Raw genomic sequence first — 12,265 nt, forward strand, 5'->3', positions numbered from 1 at the left:
AGGCCAGGATGCCATTGGCTCTCTTGGCCACCTGGGCACACTGCTGGCTCATCTTCAGCCTACTATCTATCAGTACCCCCAGGTCCCTTTCCTCCTGGCTGCTCTCCAGCCACTCTGTCCCCAGCCTGTAGTGCTGCTTGGGGTTGTTCACAGTATCACAGTATCACCAAGGTTGGAAGAGACCTCACAGATCATCAAGTCCAACCCTTTACCACAGTGCCCAAGGCTAGACCATGGCACCAAGTGCCACATCCAACCTTGCCTTGAACTGCCCCAGGGACGACGACTCCACCACCTCCCCAGGCAGCCCATTCCAGTGCCCAATGACTCTCTCAGTGAAGAACTTTCTCCTCACCTCGAGCCGAAATTTCCCCTGGCGCAGCCTGAGGCTGTGTCCTCTTGTTCTGGAGCTGGCCACCTGAGAGAAGAGAGCAACCTCCTCCTGGCCACAACCACCCTTCAGGTAGTTGTAGACAGCAATAAGGTCACCCCTGAGCCTCCTCTTCTCCAGGCCAGGATGCCACTGGCTCTCTTGGCCACCTGGGCACACTGCTGGCTCATGTTCAGGCGGGTATCAATCAGTACCCCCAGATCCCTCTCTGTCTGGCTGCTCTCCAGCCACTCCGACCCCAGCCTGTATCTCTGCATGGGGTTGTTGTGGCCAAAGTGCAGCACCCTGCACTTTGAGCTATTGAACCCCATCCCATTGGCCTCTGCCCATCTGTACAGGCGGTCAAGGTCCCGCTGCAGAGCCCTTCTGCCCCCAGCTTAGTGTCATCTGCAAACTTGCTGATGACTGACTCGATGCCAAAGTGCAGGGTTCTGCACTTGGCCTTGTTAAATCTCATACCCACTCATCCAGCCTGTCAAGGTCCATCTGCAGGGCTCTCCTACCCTCCAACAGATCAACACCTGCTCCTAGTTTGGTGTCATCTGCAAACTTACTGATGCTGGACTCAATCCCCTCATCCAGATCATCAATAAAGATATTGAACAGGACTGGACCCAGCACTGATCCTTGGGGAACACCACTAGTGACTGGCTGCTAACTGGATGTGGCACCATTCATCACCACTCTCTGGGCTCTGCCATCCAGCCAGTTCTTGACCCAGCACAGAGTGAATCTGTCTAAGCCATAATCTTAGACAGATTGTCAGCCTGTCATGGTTTGAGGTCTTCCATATTATTCCAGACTTCCTAAAAGAACTACAGAGACCAAGAGCTGTTCCAGGGGATGAACTAGTCCCCCCACCCCAGATATCATAATTTTGTTATTCAATCCCATAAATCCTGCAAGCAATTTACAATTTGTTCTCTTTTCTCCCTGCCTCTCCAACTCTCCAGAGGGATCTTTATCTTATAATGAGGTAACCACGTAGGAGGACCCTGTGGTAGCCCATGTCCTTCAAAACTGCAGGCAAACATAGTGAATATATGTCTTGTTTGGGGCCACTTAGGAGACAATGGGGGATGTGAAAAAATGAGCCCTGGGGTTTTGGTGGTTTGTTTGTTTGCTTGGGAAGGTTTTGGGGGAATTCTCATGTATCTTGTATCTGTATTAGGTGTTAAGGATTCATGTATGCTGTATCTTTTCCTGCATGTTTTTAAATGCAACCTTTCTGTATTTTCTTCTCTACTTCAGTAAGAACATTATTATTTTACTGCCCCTTTTCCTTACAAAAACAGAGCCTGTCATGCACTTAGACAAAAAAAGCTTTGACACACCCCCTACATATTATTTATCATAACATTTCCCTGGTATTTCTTCTCAGTGTACTGAGTACTCTGAGTATTATGTTTCATGTCCTAGCTTTGGAGCAAATTTTACTGTCTTTGCTGGGTCCAGTCCACTGAGATCACCATCTACATTGTAATCTGCAAATTGTCCTAGATATATTGAAATATCTTACAAGAACCTCACTATTTATCAGATGTGAGTTTTCTTGAACTTGCCTTATCTTGTTTTATTGTGACCAAGGAAAAAAACACAACTCCCAGTAAGTGTACAATGGTTGAGGTCAACCATGTTGTGATTTTTGGTTCTTATTTTAAACAAAGCTTAATTTGATGGCATCTTGGATTATTCTTTTTTAAGCCATGTAACCACCTAATGCTTGCCTCACATTTTTTTCATGTTGTTAATGAGCTTGTGTATCTTCCTGATTCTTGTTGTTGTTTGTGTTGTTTGCTTTGTTTTGTTTTAACTCTAAGCAATGGGGACACTTCGCTGTTGGTGAGAAAGTTCCTTTTCTCTAAGAGCCGAAGGTATGAACAATGTTATCTGCAAATTCTTGGACCGAAACACATGAACTATAATTTTAAAACAAATGTCCTTTAAAAAAATAAGAGTAGCTTGTTCATGACTTAATCTTCAAGTATAGCTCATTAATTACTCTTTTCAATCTCCAAAATTTGGGTGAGTGGTGTAAGAGTATATTACAAAGCAATGCAAGCCTAGAAGTTTAATTACATGTGACAGTTTGTCAGTACATTGCTTGGACTAAGGAAAATTGCCAAAATAATCCCATTTCAATATTGTCTCAGAAAATTTTCCCATCTAGGAAATTGTCAATGATCTTCTTTTAACAGTGCTTCCCTTTCTTGCAACATTCTCCAATCCAGCTAGTCTGAAAGTAAGTCTTTGTACTTCAACAAATATTCTCCAGCACCTTTGGGACTACAACTTTGGAATCACTGCAACAATAACCTTGAATAATAACCTTCTCTAGAGGTAGATACATCACCCAGTCATTTCTCGTACCTGCCCTTCTGTTCCTGTTTCCATCATCCAAGTGCCCCATGCTGTGTTTTTAAGAGAGTCTGGTCAGAAATAAAATTAAAACATTGTGTTTTGCCTGCCTGCTTCCTTAACTTTTGAGAGCCCTGAGATTGTCTCACAGACCATGGAAAAAAGTGTGAATCCTCCTTTATTTGTCATAAACTCAGTGAGCCTCGCAGCTTGTTAAACTAAAAGCCCATTGAAAATGCCAAAGAGAAATGCTGGCATTTAAAAGCCAAGCTTGCAGAATATGCCAAAGTATTATAAGAGCAGCTACACTTAAAGTGTTGCTGATAAATTGCTTCCCTATAGTAGATTCATTTTTCACTATGCCCTGCAACACTTGAGAATTATACTTCTTAGCAGGTTATTCATGTAATCCATAGAGAAACTGGGGTTTTGGAATTTGGACCACTACCAATACTGGCTACTGCTGCCCATTTTAAATTTGCAGCTTGCTGGCAGTCACCAGTAGCTAAACTGTTTTGGCAGCACCTGCTCCTTAAATGTATTTTCTCCTTCAGGCTGTCTGCAGTTTTTGCATGTTCTCTACTGTAGCTTTCCAGTTTTCTTTACTGAAGCAAAAAATGGAGAGGAGGGATTAGCAGCTACACTTTATCAATGCAGCTTCTCAGTCCTTCAAAGAGTAGACCTTTTGGACCTGCCCTGCAGAATCAAAGAGTGGTCTGGGTTGGAAGGGACCTCCAAAGGTCATCTCGTGTAACTCCCTCTGCAGTAAGCAAGAGCATCCACGGCTACAACAGGTTGCCCAGAGCCCTCTTGAACCTCACTATGAATATCTCCAGGGATGGAGCCTGCCTCAGCCACTTCCCTGGGCAACCTGTCCCAGTGTTCCACCACCCTCATAGTAAAGAAGCTGTTCCTAACATTCAATCCAAATCTGTTCTTTTCTAGTTTGAAGCCATTGCCCCTCATCCTGTCACTACAGGCTTTTGTAAACAGTCTCTCTCCAGCTTTCTTGTTAGGCCACTGTTAGGTTCTCCCCAAAGCCTCCTCTTCTCCAGCTGAATGACTCCAACTCCCTCAGCCTGTCTTTGTAGCAAAGGCGATCCAATTCCCTGACCATTTTTGTGGCCCTCCTCTGTACCTGCTCCATCAGGACCATGTCCTTTGTATAGTGAGGGTTCCAGATCTGGATGCAGTACTGCAGGTGAGGTAGTAAAGTGGCAGAATCACCTCTCTGGATCTGCTGGAAATGCACATTTTGATGCAGCCCAGGGTGCGCTTTGCCTTCTGGGCTGCAAGTGCATACTGTCTGCTCGTGTCTAGCTTCTCATCCATCGATACTCCCAAGTCCTTTTCCACGGGCTGCTTTCTATCACCTCATCCCCCAGCCTGTATTGATAGTGAGGATTGTTCCAGTCCAGGTGCAGAACCCTTCACTTGCTCTTATTAAACCTTCTGAGGTTCACCTAGGCCCACCTCTCCAGCTTGTCCAAGTCCCTCTGGATTACATCCCATCCCTTTGGTGTATTAATGACACAACTCTGGTGTTATCTGCAAACTTGCTGATGGTCCACTTGATTTGATCCATATGACCCTGCTGGATAGTCATGAAAATCTGGTCTGGATTTCTGTCTGTGTTCTGCCCCTACTGCTTTGCTGGATGTCGTAGGACAGGACTTAGTTGAGCAGGTCATGGCACTGCTGGTCCATGATCACACTCTGCTCATGGACAGCTTCACCTTGTGGCACTCTGACACAGGAACACAAAATGTGTGGAAAGCAAATTAGTTGTCTTATGTAGAGCCAGAGGAGTTTCAGGACATCTTAAGGATTAAGTACTTTGAAAAACTTCATCTGCTTCAGTGAGATCTTGGTCTGTTGGCCATGTCCTGATGTCTTTTTGATGGAGAATCTCCCTGACGAGGGCCAGCAAAGACTCTTGAGGAAAAGGATCTACCAAGTCTTGGAGGTAACTGAAAATTTCACTTTCACAGGGAAGTGTTAACCCTAACCCTACAAAGCCTGATTTGATAAAAAAATCTCCAGGCCACAGGAAGCACTCTTTCCCAAATGACTCCTGAACTTAAACTTGTCTTACTTCTTAAAACAGCAGATATTACACAAAAGGAGAGACTACTGGCCTTGCAGGACATTTTCACTTTCTAAATCCAGTAGAAATGAATGAAGCAAAGACATTGTGTGGCCTATGTAAGTAACCATTTCCACCTCAGTAAAGTTCAGCACACATTTAATCACATCTTTCTCAAACATGTTCTTTATTTGCCTGGGATCTTGGCATGGTAGGTGCTTCTCAGGGTGAAACTTGCCAGCTGGCAGTGTCTCTTGCAGTGTCTTGCTGTCAGGCAGTGCCAGCACTGTGGTTCTCAGGGGAATTCTGCACAGTCCTGTCTAATAGAAAATCAGAAAAGTCAATAAGAAAACTCATCTGTATTAAGTAGTGCTCTAACTGCTGAATTCTTATGACATGGTACATGCTTTTAAAGGGTCTAGAGGTTATTAACTGATTTAGTTCAAGCTGCATAAAGAAGTCATCATTAGAAACCATCTAATGCCTGTTTGGAGCAGTGAGCTCTGGAGTCTTTGATACTTTCCTTGACCATACTTCACTTGTGATGGGTGGTTTTAACAGTTCCCTCATGATGTGCTACCACTGAGGAGAAAACATGACAGAAGGTTGTGTGTGTGTCTCATATATGTGTATACCATAATGTTGACAAATGCGTGTGCATATAGTAGCTTTATGCACATTCATTGTGTAAAAGCTGCATGCTATGATGGTGGCTGGCATAGTTTACATCCTGTAACTGTTATTCAAAAGTGGACTTTATCAGAAAGCAACAAATACCAAATCTGGGGTAAGAAAGAGCTCCAAAAGCAGTAAAAACCTTGTATAATATTTTCTTTGGGTGTTGGGTTGTCATTTGGCTACTTTTTTATTTTCTTTTGCTGTTTTTTTGTGATTTTTTTTTTGGGGGGGGTGTGTTTGTTTTTGTTTGTTGGTTGTTTGTGATTGTGGGTTTTTGGTTTATGTGGTTGGTTGTGTTTTGTGGTGGTGTGTTTTTTTTTTTTTTTTTTTGTAAAAGCATCTTTTTCAGTTTATTTCTGTGCCACAATTGTTTACAGTTATGACAGGAGTAATTATTTCAGGACATACAATTTTTATAAATGTTTTCTATTCAGGGAAGATGATGCTTCTGGAATTGGGCTGTAGCCTATAAGAATGTAGAAAAGACAAATTAAAGTCTTGCTGTTGTTACTAGTCTCCTGTATGATTAATTGTCTCTCATACTCATGCATTGGCTGCCTTCTCCTTTAGGAAACTTTGCTTTGTTATAATATCCTGTCTCAGTAGTATTCCTAGACTTCTGTTCAAGAGGTAGCCTCATTTATAATGGTCTTAGTGACTGCTAATTCAGGGGAGCATGCTAAATTATATATATATATATTTTAACCTGGAGAGATTTGAATTTGAATTTTTTATGTAGTGAAACTTCCAATTAGTTATGTGCAATGTTTTGTGTCTATGCTTTTGCATAATACATATGCTTTCCTATTCACCTCTCCTTCAATTCTGACCAAACCCTTTGCGTAAAAGTGAGCATTATTGCCTTCTGTTGTCATAGAAATAGCTCTTCCACTGATAGCTGTGTGTGCAACATAGCATATGGCAGATGAATCACTCATTGTATTAGCTGGTGTTTAGAATGCATGCTTTTTATTACGGTGAGTGAGAACTTAATCCACTTTTTCAATATGAGGTTAAATAATAGGTTCCAGTCAAACCTAGTGATTATTTCAAGTGTTTGCTAGCTGATTAGGATGACTATGGAGACTGGATGAGGCACTTAATGTCGTGGTTTAGTTAATTAGAAGGTGTTGGGTGATAAGTTGGACTCAATGATCTTGAAAGTCTTTTCCAACCTGGTTGATTCTGTGATTCTTTTTCTTGGGTTCTTATAGGGTGTCTACTTCTATTGTTGTCCTTTGCTGCTTGGGATTGAAAGACCACTTTTTGCTGAACTATCACAAAATCACCCTTTTCATTTTATTTAAAGTGTGAACACATTTACAAATGCCTAAAAATGTAGTGAGGCAGCACATCTGATGCTCAATGGCAGGAATTGAGTTCTCTCTTTGGATTTCATCCCAAGTTCTCTGACTTTGAGAGTTATCATTTGCAGGTAATAGTAAACACCAGTGTGTTGTGGCTGGAACCTGCAGCACTCCTTCACTACTGATTCTGAATGACATCTAAGAAATCATCATTTCATCAGTAAGAGCCACCAGAGTGTTCCACATCTCTTTGTTTCATGCTCTGCTTCCAGTTAAACTGCTCAAATGAGTCGAGAAGATTGAAGGTCCTAGCTCCTCTGTTCAGCTGTAGAGAAGTACAAATTGCCACAAAAAGAGAGTAAGCCTTGTTCACCTATGTGACCAGTGGCATAACCACAGTTTGTGTGGGCTTCTGCAGCAGATATCTGGTACTTATATTTGAACTGCCATACTTTTTTATTGCTGTGGGTGAGTTCCTTCTTCAGCTGCTCTCAGGCAACTGGAGCTTCATCTGTGGACACTCCCATGACTTGGCAGAACCTGCTGTATCATCTGGGATGTGGACAGCCCTCCCACAATACTGGTTCCTCTCTTAGGTTACTATGGAAACAGCCACAAATTGTATTTGCTTGAAAGATTAGCAATGGGGAAGTATGACTTTGAGTGCAAGGAAGCAACTTGGGAAACATTATTCCTTGGAACAAATGTATACTCCTGCAGAGATAGCCAAAATCTGTATATACAGCTGTCACAGCAGTAGCCAAGTGGTTAAGAACACAATCTTCTGTTTGAAAGATTTCTCTGAATTCAAACAAGCAAACAAAAAAATCCCAGCTGTAGCAAATATGAGGATGAATATGACCACAGGTGGTAGCACACACTATTCTCTTTCTAATGTCAGTTCTATATAGATCTTTCCATATGGGTCATACTCTCTATGTCTTAGAAGAAGTCCTTTTCAAATATTTTTTTTTCCCTATACCTCTTGGGTTTAATTGTCTCCCATTACTTTTGAATGAAAGATGAATGAGAATGTTAATTTTTTGTGTGATGGTCTGTGTACATAGTACATATAAGTGCATACATTTGCAAATGTAATTATTTCATGTATCTTCTCTGATGTATAAAATGCTAATGATTTTTGAGTCTGAATGAACAGTTTGGCGTGATCTGCAAACTTAATGAGAGTGCACTCAATACCCTTATCCAAATGGTGGATAAAGATAGTAAAGAAGACTGGCCCTGAAACTGAACCCTGGTGAGCACCACTTTTGACCAGCTGCCAGCTGGATTTAGCTCCATTCACCACCACTCCTTGGGCCCAGCCATCCATCCAGTTCTTAAGCCAGTGAAACATTCACCCATCCAAGCCACATGCAGCCAGTTTATCTCTAGGAGGATGTTGTGGTAGACAATGTCAAACATCATACAAAAGTTCAAGTAAACAAAATCCACAGCCTCTCTCTCATCCACTGAGTGGGTCACCTTGTCAGAGGAGATGAGAGTTGTCAAGCAAGACCTACCGTTCATGAACTCATGCTGGCTGGGACTGATCATGTGATTGCCCTGCACACGTTGTGTAATGCCACTCAACGTGATTTGCTCAATTAACTTTCCTGGCATCAAGGTCAGATTGACAAGTCTGTAGTTCTGAGTCCTCCTTTCAGCCTTCTAGAGTTGTCACGTTTGCCACTCCCTAGTCAGCTGGGTCCTCCCTGGTTGGCCAAGACTGCTTGTAAGCGATGGGAAGTGGCTTGGTGGACACTTCTAACAGTGCTTGGTGGTCAATTCTCTCAGTAACCTGAAGTAAGAGAGGCATACAGGAAGCTGTTCAGGGATTACTTTTTTTTTTATAATCCATGATATTTTTTCCTGCATTTTTTCAACTTTTCTTCCTAGAGCTTTCAGCCTTTGAGATCCTTTTATGTCCTAATTAGCTTTATTATTTGTACTACTCTTATTCTCTAATTAGAATAATCACATCATAGGGGAGCTGAGTCTTTTCTGATTTTTCTCTAGTTATTTTTGTCTTGTCAAGCCTGGATGTTTCCTGCTGCTTATTCTTGTTCATTTGTTTTTACTCTGCAAATTGATATTGTCATGCAATGTTTCTGGGTTGGTGGTTTGGTTTTTTTTTTCTTTACCCGAAGACCTTTTCTATTTTTCCCATATCAGCAATTTTTGGTCTGTGAAGCTCTGCAGATGTATTTAAACATGGCAAGACTTACACCAGAAAGTGTGGATAGCAGAGGTACAAAAGAAATCAAAGGTAGTGTCTTCAGCATTCTGGATATTTCACCTCAGGTTCCACCATTTAAACTACCTTTGGTCAAACCTTTATCCCTTCTTTCTGGTTGTTATTGGTGTGGTTGCTTTGCCCTTCAGCACTCTTTGTGTACTGGCTGGTCACTTACACTAGCAGTGAACACTCGGGGAGGTGTTGGATTGCCAGTAGATATGTGTTGCACATATGCCTGTGTAACACAAAGCAGCTTTGCTATCAAACTCAAAAAAAATTAAGAAAATTGAAGTTTTCACATAAATTTTTTTTTTTGTTACTAATCTTGGACTTTGCATATGTCCTAGTAGGAGAAAAGGAAAGTGATTGTGGAATGCCTAAAGGTGAACACGATGCAAAGTTGGATCAGAACAGCTTGTAGTAGGTACCAGCTGGAGCCATTTTGTGGAACAAGCAGCATAGTTTTGTACAAAAGTAGAAACAGCCAATTGGTCTTTGCATGAGTTAAAATTCTGAATGTAAAAGGTGCACCATCAGAATTTCTGTTAAAACTGTCACCTTTAGATTCAAGCTCTGCATGTAGTGGGATGCCCGGATTAGATAGCAGTGTTATCAGTAATGCTCAATAAGCACACGTTCAAAGTCCCGATAGTGTTTTTCTGCTGTCCTTGTGGGTTTTGTTTGGTGAAAGCTCTGGAGAAACTTTTAGATCTAAGGCTATCATAAGTTTAAACTTGGTTTGAAATACCAGTTCCCCCATTTAATTTCTTTGTTGTTGTCTTTCACGAATGATATTCTCCTATCTAAAAATGAAAGCACTTTGACAGCTTCAAACTATGCAATCATCTCTTCACAAGTGAAGCTCTGTGCAACATAACACCTGAATCTGCCTGGCAATTGAGCTGAATGTCCCAGGTTGAGGCTATAGGGTTAAAAATTTTTTTTCCTGGGACTAGAAGATTGTTATTCAATCCCATAATTCTGCTATCTCTTTATAGACTGACAACAAGGTCAGTTCATTCTCCTTTCCTCCTCCTCCTGCCCTGAGTGTGCGGTGGGAGCCAATTTATGGGGAACATGTAAGCAGTAGGCCTCTTGGATGGCAGAGGTGTTGGGGAGGGGGGAGGATTGGAGCACTGGGGAATGTAGGTTTAGTTTTTTGGGGATGGGGGAAACTTCAAGGGGGTTTGCCATGGTAATTGCCTTTGTAATGTCTATAGCTGTTTTCTCTCTGTAAATATAATTCTGTATTTTCTCTCCAATTTGATTTGAGAGTTTAATCTCTGTCGTGCTCTCTTTAAAAAAAAACATGACAGAATTTTTCATGCCATCTTTTATCTCTTCAGCCATAGTATTTATGGCTGATACCATAGGAATAAACCCTCGGACAATGAGGCAGTTGGGAGTTTTCTCGAGAGACAATGGCATAGATAAGCACTTAGGACATCTTGGTGGCAACTCTAACTTCTGGTCACGCGTATTGACAGCTGTGGTACTGCAGTACCCCAACAGGGATGACTTACCCTGGAGACCTTCACGCTGGAATACAATTGACCAGGGACTTCAGTGCTTGCGAGAGATGGCCATAAGAGAGCTAAACTATGGAGATTATGTGACAGAGGACCCTGATGAGATACCTGTGAGCAGTGCTCTCCTAAAGAAACTTATTCAGCTCACCCCCTGTAATTACGCCCATACACTGGCAAGTAAAATGGTGGGGAAAGATGATGAAGCCCTATAGCCTCAACCTGGGACACTGAGGTACCGGATAATTCAGCTTCTCTGACTTAATCTCTTCTGTTGACACTGCAGACACAATGCTTAGGGCAGAATTTGCATGAGTGTTGTGGCCACTCAAGGATGAAACAATGCTTCCTATCTAGAATGGCTTCTAGATAATAACACTACTAAACAAGTGAGCTGAAACCTTAAAGGGAGGTTTTAATTTTACAAAGTCAGAGTTCATGCATACCTCCCGAACTGCAGGGAGTTTCACTGTCTTCCATTGTGTTACTGTCTTAATTTTGAGCCACAAGCTGCCCAAGGTAAAAGGACAGAAGATGTATCTTACCCCTTTCCAAGCAGTGAAATAATAAATGCTCCACACTGTTTGGATGTTTAAATGGAAATTCTATTTACAAACATATACTAAAAGTGCTCAGGTAAAAGGAATACATTCACAAATTCAGCTCAGTTCTTCATCTGGACCTACCAGGCCAAAAACCTTCCAGAGCCTTCCAAGAGAAAACCTCCACCCCACTCAGCCTTAGCAGGCCCAAGGGCAGGCCAAACTGTGCCCCTGCCCTGACAGGAGGCCTACTGCAGGCTTCTACAGGCCTTGTGGCATAGCTTGGAATGCCTTGCCAGCCACGGCCCAGAGAAAGCCATCTCCCCCACAGGCCGTAAAGGTAAGGTATACGCTCTTCCTGAGGCGGAGAGAGAAGAGAGGCTGTGCGCTCCCTGAAATGGAAATACATGGGAAATTGGAGTAGAATAACTAACTACAGTATCCTGGGACAAGCTGCCTGTCCTCCTGGGACTCCCTCTAGTCTCTGGAGGACTTTCTTTTATGATTATACCAATTAACCTGTAATTCCCTTAACCTATAACAGCCACAAAGTTAGATACACAGGTCCTTTGTGCACAGGTCTTATACTTAGAAGATTGAAGTATCAGTCACCTTTGCAAATTTATTTAGCTGTCTGTGTTTAATAATTTTCTTCCACACTGCAGTCCAGCAATTGGAGAAGATGCTTTACTTTTCTTGTGTTTTTGAGAGAGTGATGATATATGCATATTGACTGTACGTCTAGCAGGTTTCTTTATGAATTTCTGGTGGTGTCTGGCTGAATGGAATAAATCTGAGCTTGCTAAATAATGATGGCTTTGAGAAATGTGTCTGGAAGAGACAGGTCTTGGAGAGTGTTCTAAATTCATTCAATTATTTAATCTCTTCCAGAAACCTGCCCCACAGCCAGCGTTCTGTGACAGTGCTTAATTCTCTTCAGCTGTTTCTTAAGCTTTGGGGCTTATATTTTAGGGAAAGGATTCTTAACCCTGTTAAGCAGTACTGTGGCTTATTGTATTGGATTTGGGATATGGTGTAGGGTGAAGCATTTAGAGTAGGGTTATCAGTTAGACTTGGTCCAACCAGGGTCTTTTCCAACCAGAATGTTTCTGAGATTCTGTGGTTGAGTTGAACCTGC

At 42.1% G+C, this 12,265-nt stretch overlaps 1 protein-coding gene across 1 annotated transcript in view; it reads left to right on the plus strand.

The window, feature by feature from the left end:
- The window catches only part of OCA2 (OCA2 melanosomal transmembrane protein), a 245,780-nt gene that overhangs the window by 58,239 nt on the left and 175,276 nt on the right, over positions 1 to 12,265 (plus strand). The window lies entirely within an intron of this gene.

Source organism: Pogoniulus pusillus, chromosome 5, assembly GCF_015220805.1.
Source record: "Pogoniulus pusillus isolate bPogPus1 chromosome 5, bPogPus1.pri, whole genome shotgun sequence".
In the NCBI taxonomy this organism is placed as follows: domain Eukaryota; kingdom Metazoa; phylum Chordata; class Aves; order Piciformes; family Lybiidae; genus Pogoniulus; species Pogoniulus pusillus.